This window comes from Saimiri boliviensis, chromosome 1, assembly GCF_048565385.1.
Source record: "Saimiri boliviensis isolate mSaiBol1 chromosome 1, mSaiBol1.pri, whole genome shotgun sequence".
Lineage (NCBI taxonomy): Eukaryota > Metazoa > Chordata > Mammalia > Primates > Cebidae > Saimiri > Saimiri boliviensis.
In genome coordinates this window covers 221,021,842-221,041,222 of record NC_133449.1, presented here as the reverse complement: position 1 = coordinate 221,041,222, position 19,381 = coordinate 221,021,842, and the positions used below count along the sequence as shown (strand labels likewise).

Here is a 19,381-nt window from a genome sequence, read left to right as displayed (position 1 = left end):
CCTTATCATTAATTTTTAAAGTAAAACTACACCTGTGGCATTGTCTTGTTTAAATTTTTTATAATTTTAAAAACAAACTACAAAGAAAATGGAGAGCTGAAGTATTGTTTAATGTCTCTGAATTTATTTGTAAACATACATAATGTTAAATGCAGTGAAGTCTTTATGGGACAACTTTCGTGCTTGCTGATCCCAGAGTTCAAAAAGAATTAGCTTATCCAGAAAAATTCAAAGTCATAATTAGTCTTGTGAGTTACAATAATGGGGGCTCATCCTGCATTTCTTTCTCATATGATACTTCCAGTAGGAGTTCTGCATGAAAAAGGACTACGGGATTGGGCATTAATAATGGTATACCTGTGAAATATGAGCATTTTCCTATAGTGCCAATCAGTAAAATTAGAAATCTGTCCCATCTTGGTCTTACACCCTTCAGTTAAAAGAATAACATCAATAGATTTTTCCAATTCAAAAAAAAAAAAATTCTTAGTTTTAAAAATATCTCTTGAAATTAGAAAATAAAAATGAGTCTTCCCCCTAACTAAATATATCTTTTACTCTTAGCTTAGTTATAAATATGACCGTAATTAATTTTTGTTTAAAAAAGTAACATCTAAGTTTTGCATAGTTTCCTCAAACAAATAGAAACAAAAGATTAAGTAAGGAAAGAATCAATGAAATTCAGTGGAAAACTATCTTCATTCTCAAGGATCTCAGATAAACTTGCAATCCTTTTTTCTAATTTGGCGATTCAGATCTCTCAAATACAACAGTATTTGAGATCTCTCAAATACAACTGACTAAGCTGACCAATTGTTTTAATATATAGACCCAGCCTAAATTAAAGGGGAAAAAAAAGTACAACAGCTTGCAAACCCTAAGATGTTGACATTTTGTGAAATAGAAATAGTCCTTTGAAGAATTACATTATGATGAACTGCTAACTAGGCTTAGAAAAATAGGCAAAATGCAGTAATAGTTGTACACTCATCTAAAGCTCAACACTGCACAGTTCTAATAACCCTAAAAATTTAGACAACAGTCCATCATCAAGTGAACAGATAAACAAATCATGGTATAGTCCAACAATGGAATATTACCCAGCAATACAAAGGAATAAACCACTCATACATTTCACAGCATGGAAGAATCAACGTAATTATTCTGAGGGAAAGATGCTAGACAAAAATGAGTACAAATCATTTATTTAACATTCTAGGAGATTCAAACTAACATATAGGGACAAAAACACGTCATATATCTTTTACTCTTAGCTTAGTTATAAATATGACTGTAATTAATTTTTGTTTAAAAAAGTAACATCTAAGTTTTGCATAGTTTATCTTTGGGGGCAGGACAGGAGGCAGGAATTACAAAGAGACATGAGGAAATTACAAAGAGGCATGGGGGTGGTGATGGACATATTCATTATCTTGATTGTGGTAATGGCTTCACAAGTGAATATATAGAGATACATTTAAATTATATAGTTAAATATGAGCAGTTTATTACATATCAATTTTAGGTCAATAAAGCTCTTAAGGCCCAGCATGGTGGCTCACATCCATAATCTCAGAACTTTGGGAAGCCAAGGTGAGAGAATTGCTTAAGTGCAAGGGTTTGGGACCAGCCTGGGCAACATAGCAAGAACCCATCTTTACAAAAAAAAAAAAAAAAAAAAAAAAAAAATAGCCAAGCATGGTGACACATGCCTGTAGCCCTAACTACTTAAGATGCTAAGATGGGAAGATCACTTGATCCCAGGAGTCAAAGGTCACAATGAGCCACGTTTGTCACTGCACTCCAGTCTGGGTGACAGAGTGAGACCTTGTTTCTAAAATAAATAAGTAAAGCTGTTAAATATAAATAGACCAATTAAAATAGATTTAGCAACAAATCAGAATAGATGCTAGCCAGTAACCAAAAATGTCAAATCACAGGTTTCAGAGTTATCTAGGCAACTGGGACGATGCATAGTTGCATGTAAACAATTTGAGGATTCAGACAGCCTTCTTGAACCCCTAGTTGATGTTTATGAACCCTGTTTTAACTCAAAACCATTTTCCAACTTTCCTTGTTAAAAAAGATAGAGTCTTGAATGAGGTGAGCATCACAAGTTTCAGATTCTTTCTCTAGCAGTACTACAAACTGTGTGATTTAGGACAGGTGATTAAAGTAATGTCAGAATATGACCAATTGTTTGAGGCAGAGGTAAATTGAAAGATACTTTTTTTTTCTAGAGAAAATAGGATCTCTCCACCAAGCGTTTTGACTTCATAATTGTGTGTTTTGTCACAACATCTCTAAAGATTTTTCTCTTCCCTTTCTTTACCACCACATGTGACAAAAATGGAATAGTGGTGTTCACTGGAGGATGTTGTTAGACAAAGAGAAGTTCCCTTAATATATTTTCCTCTGGTGGATATCACTACATACGCTGATAAATTTCAATTTCTTTCGGCAAAAAAATTATTAAAATCTATAATGAAGTGCAAAAACATCAGATTGAGACTTTTCTGAAATAAAACACTATTAATTGATTTACCTAACAAACTGTCTTATTTGGTGCAGAGCACATAACTGAGATAACTCCAGGTTGCATTTTTATTGTTCTATTTTTTACTTGCAACTAAGTTTTTAGGTGCATAACTTGAGTTAAACCAGTCCCCATCTTAAAGGAGGAGAAAATAACTTGTAAGAACCTCAGGGACTAAGCTAAAAGTCAATAAACATATGGGAAAAAAGACTGGAAGCAAATTGAATATATGTGCAAATTGACATTTTACTAAAAGAACATGCTTAGAACTTTGGGTTTATTAAACATATGTCAATAAAATTGAAACCAAAATCTATTTAGCAAGTAGAATATATTTATATTTGTGAATGCAGAAATGCCTGTGATTTACATTACCTGAAAAGCACATTTTTCCATCTTACCATATTATGACTTAAATGTATTATTCTGATTTTAGAGATATTATAATTAAAATGTGTTGATAAAAACATTTTTATTTAGAGAATTAGGTATATTTTTGATTTTTAAAATGTTTGTCTTTTTGCCAGGGTCAGTTCTCATACCTCTTAGTTAGGTTTCTGAATGTAAGATTTACAATAAGAAAAATGTATCATTGACCTTGGAAACAAACTTCTAACTGGTCTTACGTTGTTGTGTAACTAACTCCTGCATGTTCAACGTTTATTCAATAAGTATGGTTACAGTCTTTGTTCTGGATGTTTTAGCAAAGTGGAAAAAATGAGAAAGATTCAACTTATTTTACTTTTCCTTTGTCCTTTGCTCATGTTTTCTGTTTTTCATTTTAGTGTCTTCTTTCCTTTCACCTTCCTTCACTCCTGTCACTTCATTATTTAACTCATATTTTTTTTTCTGCTATTTATGTTGGTTAGTGACCCAGACATTGACTTAATTCTGAAGTGAAATTGATTTAGGCAAGTCCCTTCAACTATTTCTTGACTATGGTTAGGATTAAAGAGCTCTTCAGATTCATGAACTATTCCTTCTTGTGCAGTATCTGTGATATTGTTTTCTTTTGTTTAGTCTCTTTGCTCAGAATTTTAGTTTTAACTAGAACTAGTTCAGTGATGAAGGAATTCAAAAGACTTTCAAAAGATTACACCACTCCCATCCCACCTGATTTCCGACGTTCTGTATAATCTAATGAAATAAGTACTCTTTCTTTCCCTTCAGACTATGTGAGAAGGGATCCAAAATCAAGCAGTTTGGAAGCTGATACACAAAGAGTTTGCCCTGTTCTTGGCTTCCTAGAACTGGGGACTCTTCTGCTGGAAAAACTCAAAAGGTCTTTTGGTGTTGAGATGAAGATCTCTGTCCAAGGTGATTTCTTTTCTCGGTGGAATCATCTCTTGCCGCTCAGCTGTGACTTTCTGTTGCTGAGATGCTCAGCTCAGTTAACTTCTCATCCCTGCCCTGCTCCTAATTTGAGGGGAGATATGAATCAGTATTATATTTATGATATGTTATGGCCACATTCTAGAAGTCTGTGTTTCTTATTAGTATACATTGACAAAAATTTGCCCTACCCATCTCATTGTATTCTCTTTAGAATCCAATGCGATAATTTACGTGAAATCTTTCTGCAAACTATAATGTATGGTAAAAATATAAGATGGTTTTACCAAAAACAACAGAAGACTGGGAACTAATGTGGTATGTCAGTATCAACCAGGTACATGTTAGTTGATTCAGGTGCTTCATACTTTTATTAATAAATCCTGACATCACCTTGTTTGTGCAAATACACTTTTTATTTTATTTTATTTTATTTTATTTTTTTAGCTCATAGAGAATCAGATCATTAGGTAGTATCAGTGAGTTGCTCCTTGTGGTATTTTACCATGTTAATATGGAGGTGACGTTGGGATAATTGTCAGTGCCGAACCATTTGGATGTAGAAAATATTATAATTTAAAAAATCTTTTTTTTAATTTTTTTCTTTTTTTTTTATTGCATTTTAGGTTTTGGGGTACATGTGATGAACATGCAAGATTGTTGCATAGGTACACACTTGGCAGTGTGGTTTGCTGCCTTCCGTCCCCTCACCTGTATCTGTCATTTCTCCCCATGCTATCTCTTCCCACCTCCCCACCCCCCCCCCATTTCCCCCAATGGACCCCAGTGTGTAGTGCTCCTCTCCCTGTGTCCATGTGTTCTCATTGTTCAACACCTGCCTATGAGTGAGAACATGTGGTGTTTGATTTTCTGCTCTTGTGTCAGTTTGCTGAGAATGATGGTTTCCAGGTTCATCCATGTCCAAAAAATCTTGTCTTCTCAGAAGAAATGTGAAAAAAAATATCTGTGGTCAAGCCATTTAGATGATATATTTAACAGGTTTTATCCTCTATTAAATTTCCACATACCTACTCTCCCAAAAACATGAAGGCTTTCTGGCCAGGTGCAATTGCTCTTGCCTGTAATCCCAGCACTTTGGGAGGCTGAGGTGGAAGGACCGCTTGAGGATAGGAGCTGGAGACCAGCCTGGGCAACAGACAGAGACCCTATCTCTACAAAAAAAAAATTAAAAATTAGTTGGGTGTGGTGGCATGCACCTGTAATCCCACCTACTTGGGGGGCAGAGGCAGGAAGATCCCTTGAGCCCAGGAGTTCAAGGCTGCAGTGAGCTATCATCATGCCACTGGGTAGCAGAAAAAAAAAAAAAAACTTTCCTTTTTCTCTGATTGATCCATTAACATAAAGTCACTTTCTATTTCACTATTATAAATAATTATAAATAGAATGAATTTACTAGTTAATGGCTATTAAAATCATTATTACTCTTAACTGTACAACATTTTATATAATCTGTTCATAATTCTTCATCTTTGAAAAGAATTCAGAGTTACCCCTGAAAACAATGAAACAGACAACATGAGTTATGGACAATAATTAGAACCAAAATATAAAAGTATTTAGCACTTCAAAATGAAGAACTAAACAGACCTTGCAAATCTTTATATTTATTTTGTCTGGATCAGATTAAATTTCTTGAAATTGAAAAAAAAATACAATCTTCATATTCTATTGTGTACATTTTTTGTATTTATTAACTAGCCAAATAATGTGGTGACCCCATATTTTTATCTATACAAGTTTGTAACATTTGGTGAGACAAAGAACAATTTTATCTGCTTTCATTAAAATTTTCAAAAAAAAAATTAAGAGAAGGTAGTTTTCAGAGCCTAAGAATTGTTTGTAAGAAGTTATGATTGGAAAACAAAAAATTATTTTATTTTATTATTATTTTGTCTTTTATTTTTGTGGGTACATAGTAGGTATATATATTTCAAAACATGATTTTAATTTATGCCTAAAGAAACTTATTGTTTAGAATCTACTAATTTCCATGTGTTTACTTTAGCTAAAACGACATCCTTTGCTATACACATTATTTATCTGTAACTAATTATTTTTACAGACTGTTTACTATCTAAGGAACAACATATCATGTCAACATTTTGCCTAATACAATCACAAGCAGCAAGAACAAACTGTACAAAATCTTGTTTCAAAAGAAGCAAAATTATACTAAGGCGGAGACCAATGTAGCCTAAGCAGATATCAAAGCAGAAACGGATAGTTATATATGAGACAAAGGCAAAGTTCTTTGCCTTAAGGTCTCCTAGAATGAAGTTGAGGTAGAAGAGCTAAAAATGACAAACAATTAGACATACATTTTATCTTTTTCCAGAATAGTTTACTCAGTTTTTCTATTCTGTTGACCAATTGTGACTCAATGCAATCGTCTCTAACTGTGGATACAGTTGAAATATTTTACTCCACTTCTTAGGACCATGTATCTCAAGGAAGATGCTGCATGACATCTTTCAAGATGCCATTGTATAAGAACCTGCAAGTGTACATCTGGTTTATGAAAAATGACCTGGACAAAAATAAGAGATCCTGCAGAATCCTTAAATCCCTCTACTGCTGCTGCCTGGTTTCTGTCTATAATTCTGGTTGGTTTTAGTAGTTGCTAATCCTTGGTTTTTCTCTTGCCTTAGAATTTTGCATTTTCCTTATGACTCTTGGTAGTCAAAAGCTGCCTTTTATCACTCACCTGAAGTAAGGTCCCCTGGCTCTTTAGTAGTACTCTTACTGCCCTCTTCCTGCAGTCTTGCTGTACCTAGTTCCACGTTGTGCATTGTCTTACAGCTGTGTCAGGTGTCTTATCTATTTTAGCATACATGATTGGTCAGTTCAGGAAAATAAGCACTTATTTTTATACTTAGTTGACCACTTGGGAGGCCAATTAGGAAATAGCTGCATAAAGTAGTCAGATTATGAGGTTCAAAACTAAGGTGGTAGCAGTGAGGATGGAGAAATGAAGCATTTAAGAGCTATGAAAGACAGGAAATCAACAAATTTGATGACTGGTTGGGTAAAGGAGCAAAGGATAGGGAAAAATCATACATCATTCTTTATTTCTGGCTCAAAACATTGAGGTGATTTAAAGCCATTTATTGAAATGGCAAACAGAGGAAAAGCCGATTTGCAGTGAGGAAGATGTGATGAATTCAGTCACATAATCGAATCATAGGTGTGTCTGTAAGACATCTAAGTTGTGATGCCTGGTGTTTAGTTGAATATTGGGTCTGCAAATGAGGCAAGAAATTTAGGCTTGGGATAAACATTAGAGAACAGAGTATTTTTAAAAGGACCTGATGGTCAAACATGTTAAAGGAAGTCAAGAAATCACATGCAGTAAGGAATAAAATGGATTGGATTAACCACAAGATGCTATTGATGAATGTGGCAAATGGAGTTTTAGTGATATGGTGGGGGTCAAAGCTAGAATTCAGTGGATGGAGAAATAAACTGGAAAGTAAGGGAACCAAATGTTCTACCTTACAGTAACAAGCAAATTTTTTATCTCATCTCAGAATTAAGAACCAAAATTACTTACATATTTTATTAAAAAATTAAAATGAGATCTTCTACCTCTTTTTCACAACTATTCTCTATTTTTCCTGGCTAGGTATGTCTGCTGATGTTTATTTTAAAGAAATAACATATATGAAATGTTTAGCACAAAGCTTTACATAAGTGCTCAAGTAATATAACTATAGCCATTCCTAATTATCTAAATCTAATCCACTCTTGGAAACATGTGAGAAGGCAATTTTTTGCACAGCAGAAGCAAATAATTTATATTGTAAATGGGAAAGATAATAATGCATCCTTAGTATATGCAAAAGCCCCAATTTCTCTAATAATCAATAAAACTCTCTTAAACATGTATTTAATAATCTACTAAGAATTCATGCATTATAAAAAGCACTTAATACTTGATTATTTAACATTTAATGAACACATTAGTGGATACATTTGTGAAAATTATAGACAGCTTCAGATATGAACTGCATTTTCCGCCTACACTGCAATTAGAACATGTGTTCTAATATAGACAAACAAGAAGATAATATAAGATGTAAAAAATACATATTAATGTAATTCACATAGCAAAATAAAAGAGGACCTTTTTAGAAAAATTGTTACTTTCCTGAGGGCTAATGGTGAGAGAGACCTTTTCATTTAATAATATGTAGCTCCTTTAAAGAAAGAAAACATGAAGCACCATCCTATCCTGATGATTTTCAAGAAATAAATGCAATGTACTCAACATTTTCTTGTAAAACTCCCTGGAAATTACCCGGAGAATCCTTACAGCAAATTTAGATTCAAATGCTAAATCTGGGATACATGTTCTAAAAATTCCCTATTACTATTATGTACAACTATAGTGTAATCTGAGAGTGCAATTGTTATGGGATATGGGCAAAAACATAGAAGCAGAGTAGTGGTTCTAAATTGGGGATAATTTTTACCCCTGCCCTGGGAGACTTGGGAATATCTGGGGACATTTTTGGTTGTCACAAAATAGAGGTCAGGGATGCTGCTGAACATCCTACGATGCGCAGGACGGTCCCTCACAACAAAGAATAATACCGGCCAAAATGTTGATAGTGTTGAGGCTCACAAACCCTGAAAGACAATAATGTTCAAAGGCATGTTCTGTGTAAAGAACAATGATCAAGTAAATTTGGGTACAGGACAGGGCCAAGTTAGGGCCGTTAGGGCACTCAAAACTGATGTTAGCGAAATAAAGTGTTGGATGGAGGGGCAGTTGGTTATAATTTCACGGAGAGTCTTGAATGTAACACGAAGAATTTAGATTGAAAGCTTTATTTTTATTTTATGTATTATTTATTTATTTTAAGAGACAAGGTCTCACTCTGTCACCCAGGCTGGCAGGCAGCTGGAGTGGGTGGTGCAATCACAGCTCACAGCAGTCTCCAACTCTGAGGCTCAAGCAATCCTCCTGCCTTAGCCTTCTGAGTAGCTGGGACTACAGGCTTGCCTCTACACCCAGTTAATTTTTCAATTTTTTCATAGAGACGGGATCTCATTGTGTTGCCCAGCCTGGTCTCAAGCTCCTGTTCTCAAGTGATCCTCCTACCGTGGCCTCCCAAAGTGCTGGGATTACAGGTATAAGCCACTACACTAAGCCAAAATTGAAGGTTTCAATGAAAAAGAGTGATGTGATGAGAATGAAGTTTGAATATTTGTAGGCCACTTGAATATGTTCAGGAGAAGAGAGACTGGAATCACAAAAATCCATTTGAAGCTGGGAGTGGTGGCTGACGCCTGCAATCCTAGCACTTTGGGAGGCTGAGGTGAGCAGATCACCTGAACTCAGGAGTTTGACACCAGCCTGGCCAACATGGCGAAACCCCATCACTACTAAATATGCAAAAATTAGCCAGGCATCATGGTGCTCACCTGTAATCCCAGCTACACGGAAGGCTGAGGCAGGAGAATGGCTTGAACCTAGCAGACAGAGGTTGCAGTGAGCCAAGATTGCACCACTCACTCCAGCCTGGGTGACAAAACAAGACTCTGTCTCAAAAAAAAAAAAAAAAAAAAAAAAAATTAAAAATCCATTTGGAATGGGAAAAGAGCAGCATATGCCAGGACTGTCAATGGAAATACAGAAAAAGGATAGAACTAAACCAGTATTTCAGGGAAAACCTCAACTGGAATAAGGAATAGATTGAATATTGCAAAATCAAGAGTTGGAATAAATCAATATTATTAATGTGGGAAAATACACTACAGTGGAACTTTTCATCAACAGTATAATAAATATAAGAAAGGGAGATGGTTTAAGTGGGGGAAATGAGAAAAAATATATTACATTCATTTTTTACCATGTTACACATCAGGTGTAGATGAGACATCCAAGTGCATGAGATAATGTTAATTAGTACAGGAGCTTTTGCCTAAGTTTTCTAATTAATCCTTTTTTAAAAGTATTTAGGTACTCTTCAGATTATAAGTCAACTAACCCATCTAAGCATTAGCTCTGTGCAATGCATCATACATTTTTTACATGCAACCTCACCTTTAAATTTTAAGGAATTACTGGAGAATGATATTACTACTCCCATTTTATGGATAAGAAAAATGAGGCTTAGCAAGGTTAAATGACCAAGGTCCCACAGCTACCAAATCAGTGAACAGGAATTTAACCCATTGTCTTTTAGCTCTAAATCCTGGGCTTTTTACTAAAATAATTTTCTTTCAGTTGTCATGCCTGTTTCAGTTACTTTCACATAGTTTCCTACAACCACATCTTTACTGATTTTTCAATACGTCACTTCCTCCAGCTATACACTCTCATACACGTACATACTTTTAAAAAACCTTTTTTGTTCTTTCAAAAGTAATACTCACTAATGTAGAAATTTGGAAAATACAAAAAAGCACAAGTCAAAAGAATAAAAATCATCATTAATTCTACCATATAGAAATAGCTACTAATAAATATCTCTTAGGTTATGATATAAACTTTTCCATTTTTCTTTTTTCCTCTATTGATGGTTTTCATGATATACAGTGTTATTTCCAAAGTAAATCATGAGGAATTAGAAAGAGGATATTAAGGAGAAGCATGGTGCACAAGCTAGGGAATTAGCTCTCAAATCCATAAAGAAGAAACTTGTTCGAGGTGGGAGTGGGGAGAGAGAATGGGGTGAGGGTAATTTCCAGAATCTCCTTTTGCCCAAGGAGCACTAGGAACTTAATAAATCTTAGCTCATTTGCCATCTCTATGCTCCGCTAATGACAAGATTAAATTGAAGCTACACTTTCCTGAGTGCTTATCATTTGCCAGGCGCAATACTAAGAGCTTTACTCACATTATCTCATTTTATCCCTGCAGCACATTTCCAACTTAGAGAAGAAGAAACTTAGGCTTAAAGAGGTTTTAAGAACATCCCTAAGTTCCGCATCTAGTAAGCAGGGAAGTGAGGATTCAGAAACAAATTTGTCTGGGCATGGAGGCAGTATTCTTATTCTCTGCTATGCTGCCTCCTCTTGATGAAGAAAATCAGGTGTGAAGTATGGAATTCAGAGAGTAAATCAGAGAGGAGCTAAAGGAGATCTTGGGATCTTTAGTATAGAATCTGTTCTCATGGTTTCTAGCCTCGGACTCTCTTTTGTTTTCTTTTGTACGAGTGGGTGGACATTTTGGCCTCTGGGATGTGGTTCCAAATTTGAGCCCTGGGACAATTTTTGTCTGCTTCCATCAGAAAGGGTGTGCGAAGGAACACACATGAGATTACTGTGTGTCTGACATGTAATAGGCCCTTCATATTAGTTTGCTGAATGCTCCAAGGAAGGGAACTTCACCAAACTGAAGCTCATTTCTCAGGAGTAACTTAATAACAAGCTGAGGCACAAAATCTCACTAAAGTTTACCGGCTATCTATTTAGAATAGCTGAATTTCAACAGATGTTGACTGACTCAGGTAGGAACTTACTATTATCTACTACATTTCTTAAGGTCAGAATACTGCTCTTGGGAAAAAAAAAGAAAATAATTATTACAATAATATTGTGTGATTATAAATTATCACATTTTGGCTGAAATTTAAAATAAATAAATGTAGTCTTTTGTTTTTGAAAAAATATTTGGAAAACATAGTCTTTGGTTTTCAGTTTTACACTGTTGATGGAGTTGCTATGGAAAAGTAAAGACTTTAGGTAAATAAAGTTTGGGTGCATTTTCTCAGCTAGTCTTCCAGCTTGGGAATGATCCACATGTCTGTGGAAACATGCCCTTCCTGTGAAACTTGATGTTAGCCATTGATTTACATGAAGGCCTGTGTTAAGCTGGGTGCAGTGGCTTGTGCCTATAATCCCAGCTACTCCAGAGGCTAAGGTGGAAACATCACTTCAACCCAGGAGTTTGAGACCTGCTTAGGCAACATAGTGAGACATTGTCTCTACAAAAACTTTTAAGGATTAGTCAGGTGTGGTGGTATATGCCTGTAGTCCCAGAAACTTGGGGGGCTGAGACAGGAGGATTCCTTGAGCCTAGGAAGTTGAGGCTGCAGTGAACTATGATCACTCCATTGCACTCTAGCCTGGGAGACAGAGACAGATCTTGTCTCTTTAAAAAACAAAACAAAACAAAATTAACTAAATATGAAGCCATATATTGGCATAGTCACTCAAAAGCATTTTTATACTTTTTTTTTACATAAATAGCCACATTTATTTTAATGATAATTGCATAAATGCTAGTGTTCCCTGAGGACTTCACATAAAGGAAGATAATTATCTCCAGAATTTTAGCCACACTACAATTAAAATGTAATTAACAAAATATTAATACAAGTGTATTTGGAGATCAACTGCTTAATGGTTAGGTCTATATTATTCTCTAACTTCCTGAAAGTCAATACATAGTAGAGTCAATGAGTTAACTGGCCAATCAAAATCACAGTGTCTATCTAGTTGTGAGACTATCATTAATTCCTTAATAAAATGCATGACTTGATGAGAGTTTATGCTGCCTGGTCTTTTTAAAACTTTTAACCACAATGGGTTGCTACTCTGAAGTCTGAGATTATTGGACATTATGTTTTAACACTAGACAACAACTGTAATGCTATAGGAAGTAGACGGAATCATGGAATGTTAGAGCAAGAAATGACTGTCTAGATCTCGTCTCGCCTTTTCCCTTAGAGATGAGGATACTGAAGACCAGGAAATACAGGAGAGTTACTTAATGTCACCCAGTTAGTGGTAGAGCTGGGCCTGGAGCCCAGGGCTCCTGATTCCCAGGCCACTGTTCTCCACAACACCAAGTCACAGGATTTTAAGATCGAACCCAGGGCCTGATTTTGCAGATCTTGTGGGGAACCTGCCTTGCAGTCTGTGGACCCCGACTGTGTTCATTTATTTTTTTCTCTAGACAGGATAAAGTAGGAATTTAGCAAGTGAAGGCATAAAGGGGCAATTGAAGCTTACACAAACTGAAAATTCTCTCATCATGGCAGATGCCATGGTGATTTTTTGAAACTGCTTCTGGCAAAGATGAGCCACCCATCTCCTACTCAGAAGTGAGTATCGGAAATGGCTAACACCAGCTTTAATCTTAGAAATTGTCTTTAAGACCCGGGGAAATGGATAGGTTTCCTTGTGGCTCCTGCCAAGTAAAACAGAGTATTAAAAATATTGATATCTCAATTGCCATTATGCTGTTTTATGTTGGCAGTAGAAGTAAAAACAAAACAAAAAGCAGTGAATTATTCCACTAATTTTCTATTGTTACTTTCAATATGAGTCTGCTTTAGTTATTATTTTTACTTCATGCTGGATAATGAAAAGATTCTAAACTTTGGTCATTTGGGTAACTCTAGCAGCAAAGGGGAAACAAAGGTGAAAGTAAAGTTTTTGAACTGAAGTTTTACTTTGTGTCTAACTATATAAGCTTACTGCAAAAAACCACAAACATACAAACAAAACTATGAATAAGTACAGCAGAAATAGTTATTTATTTCAGCTTTTGAAAGATTCACTTTTACTCTGTGAATGGCTACTTGTAGTTACAACAAGTTATTACCCAAACTACATCAATTCTCTATTAAAATACAACTACTTGTCAAATTGATCCCAGCATTTGCCTTTCAGCTCTGACAAAAATAGTTTTGACTGATTTAATGATATTTTTCAATCTGATTGTTAGATAAAGGTCTTTTACAACAACCAAATCAAGTTGACCAGTTGGATTCTCATTCTTGCTCTTATTCACACTTCCTTATTACCTTTTCATGTCAGAACAAGTTACCCAGAGTCATGGAGTAGAGAGGAGTCAACTCTTTTCACAAGATGTTTGTGTTTCAGCTTTTTGATGCACCAGAAGAGAATTGTTCTTCTGTGTCTTTCGTGTGTCGGTAAACTGAAATTACTGATCTGCAATATAATAAACTGTTAAGAACAACATCCAGCCCATTTTTTTTTCTGGAATGAGGAATATGGATAACTAATGTGTACAGATAATTTTAGGAAGCATATGGATAGTGAATAACACAATGAGAAAATTAGTCTCTTTCAGGTTTTTTGAGACTTCTAATTATATCAAGAAGAAAGTCTCAGTCTGGTGCTAACAAAGAAGTCTCTAACACTTTTATCTTCCTTTTTGAGAAATGGAAGACAAGCCTCAGGCTCAGCTTCTTCTACAGATAACTATGTGGAGCCAGAATTTAGTAATACTGTATTGTTGTCATTAAAATAGAATTTTTTGGGTTACCAACTATATGGATGACACTTTCTAAAATGGCAGATACACAAAGCTTCCTTTTAAAACATGCTTAAAGTTAAAAATAAAAATAGAGTTAGTTTAAAGACAAACATTAAGTGAAAATTAGTGCAGTGAATACAGCAGTGCAAGTATTACATAATGGCTGTAGTCAGTGACATGGTAAAAAGCACAGGGCTGCTGTGGGAATGACTATAGCTTGGGGAGTTGGCAACCTACTCCCTCACTGGACAGATGGGAAATCCAAAGCCCAGAGAGGTCATAAAATCATAAAATCAGGGCTGCAGTATGTAGGCCACTTACCAAGTGGGTGTTTTCACTTTATTTGACAGCTTGAATCATTTTTTCAAAATGACCTTTTTCCCATCACTGTTTGAACAATATGCATTAAGTTTGAATTGGAAAAACAATAAAACTTTATTTTTTTATCCCTACATTATGACAAGATTGACTTGACAAGGTTATTGAAGAGGAACTGTAAGTATTAGGAAAACGAAGTCATTTGTGAGACTTGAGTTAGTGAGAAGGCAAATGGATAAGAATTCCTTCAATATAAAATTTAAATTCAAAACTAGAGTAGGGTTATTTTCTCTTTTGAGGTTGGTTTGCAAAAGTAAAAGTGCGTTTTGTTTTAAGCTTATGAGTCTTGAATTCTTGGAAACATGGCAAGACTAACTTAGAAAAATTAATATTTTTAAAAAATATACAGAATTTTACAGAAATGAAAAACCGAAATGCTCCTAGAAAAAGAAAGCTTAAATTAAGAGGAAATTCTGTGTCTTAAAAATATCATAATTAAATGCACTTGAGGAAATAAATCCACAGATTTTTGTGAAATCTTTGTGCTTCTGTGAGGTTTGAGAGGGATGCAGGAGCAACTTCCTCCTACTGTGCAGGGATTCCAACCACATTGGATGCTCCAGCCAAGTAAATAAACATTCCACAGGACAAAGAACAGAATTTCAGAATGACAGAATGGTTACTTCTGAATTAGAATGGACTTTTAAAAGTCAATCTTTAATTGACTTGAAAAATTAAAAACTTTCATGTTTGGCTGGGTGCGGTGGTTCATGCCTATAATCCCAACATTTTGGAAGGCTGAGATGGGAGGATTGCTTAAGGCCAGGAGTTCAAGACCAGCCTGGGCAACATATGAGACCCTGTGTCCATAAAACATTTGAGTTTTTTTTTAGTTTTTTGGTTTTTTTGTTTGTTTGTTTGTTTGTTTGTTTGTTTTTTGAAATGGAGTCTAGCTATCACTCAGGCTGGAGGGCAATGGTGTGATCTTGGCTCACTGCAAACTCCACCTCCTGGGCTCAAGCCGTTCTCCTACCACAGCCTCCTGAGTAGCTGGGACTAAAGGTGCCCACCACCACACCCAGCTAATTTTTGTATTTTTAGTAGAGTTGGGGTTTCACTGTGTTGGTCAGGTTGGTCTCGAACTCCTGACCTCAAGTGATCTGCCCACCTCAGCTTCCCAAAGTACTGGGATTACAGGCTTGAGCCACTGCACCCAGCCAAAATGTTAAAATAACATTAGTTGAGCATAGCAACAGACACCTGTAGTCCCAGCTACCAGAGGCTGAGGCAGAAGGATCTCTTAAGCCCAAGAGGTTGAGGCTACCCTGAGCCATTGTCCCACTGCACTCCAGCCTGGGCAACAAAGTGAGATCCTGCCTCAAAAGATTAGATTAGATTAAATTAAATTAAATTAAACTAAAAACGTTTATCACCTTTTCTACTTATCTATTTATTGAAGCCTGTCTCTTGTCAGAGTGGAGGGAATGAAGAGGTGGGCAGCAAAGTCAAGCTGGTTCATCAGTTGATTGGTTGTTAAAATCAATGTTGTATATGGAAAGAGGTGAAACTGAGTAAGACATTTAACACATTTTAAAATCCCAGCCAGACAGGAAAGAATTTTTTAGCCTTACTCTGCCTCAGTTTTCTTTATTCAAATAATGGGACCAATTATGTTACTGGATTATCTAAAGAAATAACAAACAGCAGCTAGGAAAGTACAAAACTAAGGGTTGAAATGGGAAATTAGGCTGTGTATCCTAATGTCTAAATCACTCCCAGGTTGTGAAATAGGGACAGAGAAAACGTTTCACCCTTTCCAACTAACTAATATTGTCTCATCTTGAGGATTTCCATTGTCAGGCTCCACCCTCTGGCTCTGACATGTTTATTTCTGATTCTGAGAATACAGCTGAATAGTCATTGGAGAAGTTTCAGTCCTTGGGAAATTCCAAGAACCATCATTCCATGCACAACATGGACTCTAAAATGGAGATTCCTGGGCATCAGCTCACAAGGAAAGGGAAGACGACTGTACTCTGTTAGATTTTCTTGCAGGGATTCATGAGCAGGCCTGTTTCTGATGCAGAATATCTGAACAGAAACAGAAATGACAATCATTTGAAATTGGGGATCATTTGTGCACCATTTTCACAAAGGCTTGAAATTCATCTTGACAGTTCCTTGACTCACTCATGAGACTGTCATTCATCCAATAGCATCAGATCATGCAGCCTACATCATTTGAGAGTTTGTGTCCAATCTTTAGAAATTTCTCTCCTGGGAGAGCATCACACACTGGGGTCTGTTGGGTGGTGGGGAGGACTAAGGGAGGGACAGCACGGGGGTGGGGAGGTTGGGGAGAGATAACGTGGGGAGAAACGCCAGATATAGGTGAGGGGGGGATGGAGGCAGCAAACCACCTTGCCATGTATATACCTATGCAACAATCCTACATGATCTGCACATGTACCCCAGAACCTAAAGTACAATAAAAAATAAAAATAAATAAAAATAAATAAAAAATAAATGTCTCTCCTGTAATCTCTCCTGAAAAGAGGATGATGGGTAGACTAGAAGCAACACTATTTGTATGTGGATTCCACAATGCCTCTTTAGCAATCCATTTCAGTGTTAGTTAATTTGGTTTATGTAACACACAAATTGTTTTTAGGACCTTGCTCTTGCTTAGAAGGGTCAACTGCTTTATATATATTGCAAATCTCCTTTGTTTCATCAGGGAGGAACCCAACACAAAGAGCTGTTTACTTATTTATCAACACCAAGTCACCTATAGTTGTGTCATAATTGGAATAGACTCCAATATTCAGTCTCCCATTTGGATGTTTCTTTTTATTTCTTTTTATCATCATCATCATTATTATTATTATATTTTGAGATAGGGTCTTACTCTGCCACCCAGGTTGGAGTGCAGTGGTGCCATCTCAGCTCACTGCAGCCTCAACCTTCCAGGACTCAGGCGATCCTCCCATCTCAGCCTCCCAAGTAGCTGGAACTACAGGCATGCCCAACACACCCAGATAATTTTTGTAATTTTTGTAGAGATGGGATTTCACCACACCCCTTCTGGTCTCAAACTCCTAGGCTCAAGCCATTCATCAGCCTTAATCTCCCAAAGTTTTAGGATTACAGGCACCAGCCACTGTGTCCAGCCAGATGTTTCTTTTGCAATGCAATTCCCAGTAGCATTCTCTATCTCGGCTTTTACCCTAACTGACTGAGTTAAGGAAGTACTGTTCCTTTAGGTCTACCTATCTTGGTCATTTATGAAGGATATTACAATGGTCCCACTTTACAGAAAAGAAAACAGTCTTCAGGAGAGGAAAGAATATACCCTAGTTGATGGAGGAAAAGCCAACTAAGTTAGTCATAAAGGTACTGATTCCTTTTGATTAAAAAAAAAAAAAAAGTCATTTATCTTTGCTTCCAGAGCTTCAGACTCAATGAACTCCCATCTTCATGTCATCCTCCATGACTGGCTTCTTACCTAGTTCTCCTGCTCATCAGGTAAGTGTTCACATTATTGGGCTTAATTAAAATCACTTGGCAGATTTTTTTCATATTGTCAATAGCACACACACCTTTGCTCTTTAAACAATCACAGAAGAATTTTCTTATTCTCTGTTATCCTTTAAGTACTTAAAAAGAACTTTAAATAATGTTCAAAGGAAGCCACTATTAATTGCAACTTGAATAATTCATTTATAAAAAAATTAAAAATTTGTAGTGAGATATTATAAATTGAAAATTGTTACTGAATCCTTTGTTTCAGAATATTTGCTTGAGGAAATGACCAAGATTTTAAAATCTGTTCTAACATTGACCTCTTAGAGACATAATAAACATGGAAAGAATGAAGAGGGTGGAATTGTTTGAAACTTGGTTTTGTCAAGGTAAATACCTTTACATTGTGTATATTTTCCTCTTCCTTATTCATGGTACAAGCAGATAATTGTATCAAATGTTAAATGGCTCCAGGAAAATGAGAATTAAACTGACCTTAATAATGTGTTTTGATTTTACCCACTCTGACAATATAAGGACATGACCTCCCTGGGAATGTTTGAATGAGAAAATATTTTTATCTTTCATTCCTCCCCAAATAGTGGCTTCTTTAATAATAATAAATATGAAATTTTAAGATGGCTTCCTCTATCATGACTTCAATTTATATGCCATTTTAGGGAGAAGTTGAAATGTCTGGGAGGTGGTTGCACTCATTAACTATTTACATTTAACCTGTGTTTGCTGAGTACCTGACATGTACCAGTCAGATACTCCACTAAATGCTAGGGACAGGCAAATGAGTAAGACACAGGCCTTGGGCCTGGACTGAGGAGAAATATGTGTCAGAAAAATTAATTAAAGCGCATATTTTAGTAAAGAAGTTAGGAAAGATTTCATGGAAGAGACCATATTGGATATGGTCCCAGAAGACTGAGTTGCCATTTGTTGCTTGGACGAGGTAAGAATATTTCACGAAGAGGAAAAAATTATATGAAAGTGCAGAAGTATGAAAGTTGGATATTTTAAGCTCAGGAGGTAAATATCTCAAAGTATTTCAAGATAACTGACAATTGAAATTAGAGTTCTATGAGATTTGAAGCCAAAGTTCATCAGTAAATTTTCTTTTCTCCAGTGCTATAAGAAAGTTAGTTTGTTATAACAGAGATACCACTTTAATCTGCTGCACTGTCTAATTGCTTCATTGACCAGACTTAAATAGTCTTTTCACAATATTCTTCATCCTAAATCTCTGGTGGGCCAAAGAGATGCCAGGAGAGAAGTGAGCTGAAATTAGATCTGAATGGTGACAGAGACTGGTCACTTTTTGCCGAAACAAGCTCATCAAAGAGCATGTTGTAAGATGCTTGAGCACTATAATCTAGATGCTATTCTACAACTTCACAAATTGGGCA

At 35.9% G+C, this 19,381-nt stretch overlaps 1 long non-coding RNA gene across 2 annotated transcripts in view; it reads left to right on the top strand.

Moving 5' to 3' along the window:
- The window catches only part of LOC141580843 (uncharacterized), a 43,629-nt gene that overhangs the window by 13,909 nt on the left and 10,339 nt on the right, over positions 1–19,381 (top strand). For both annotated transcript variants that reach the window (XR_012513224.1, XR_012513219.1), the window contains exon 2: positions 17,893–17,969. This is a non-coding gene — a long non-coding RNA (uncharacterized LOC141580843). The remainder of the gene's footprint in view (positions 1–17,892; positions 17,970–19,381) is intronic.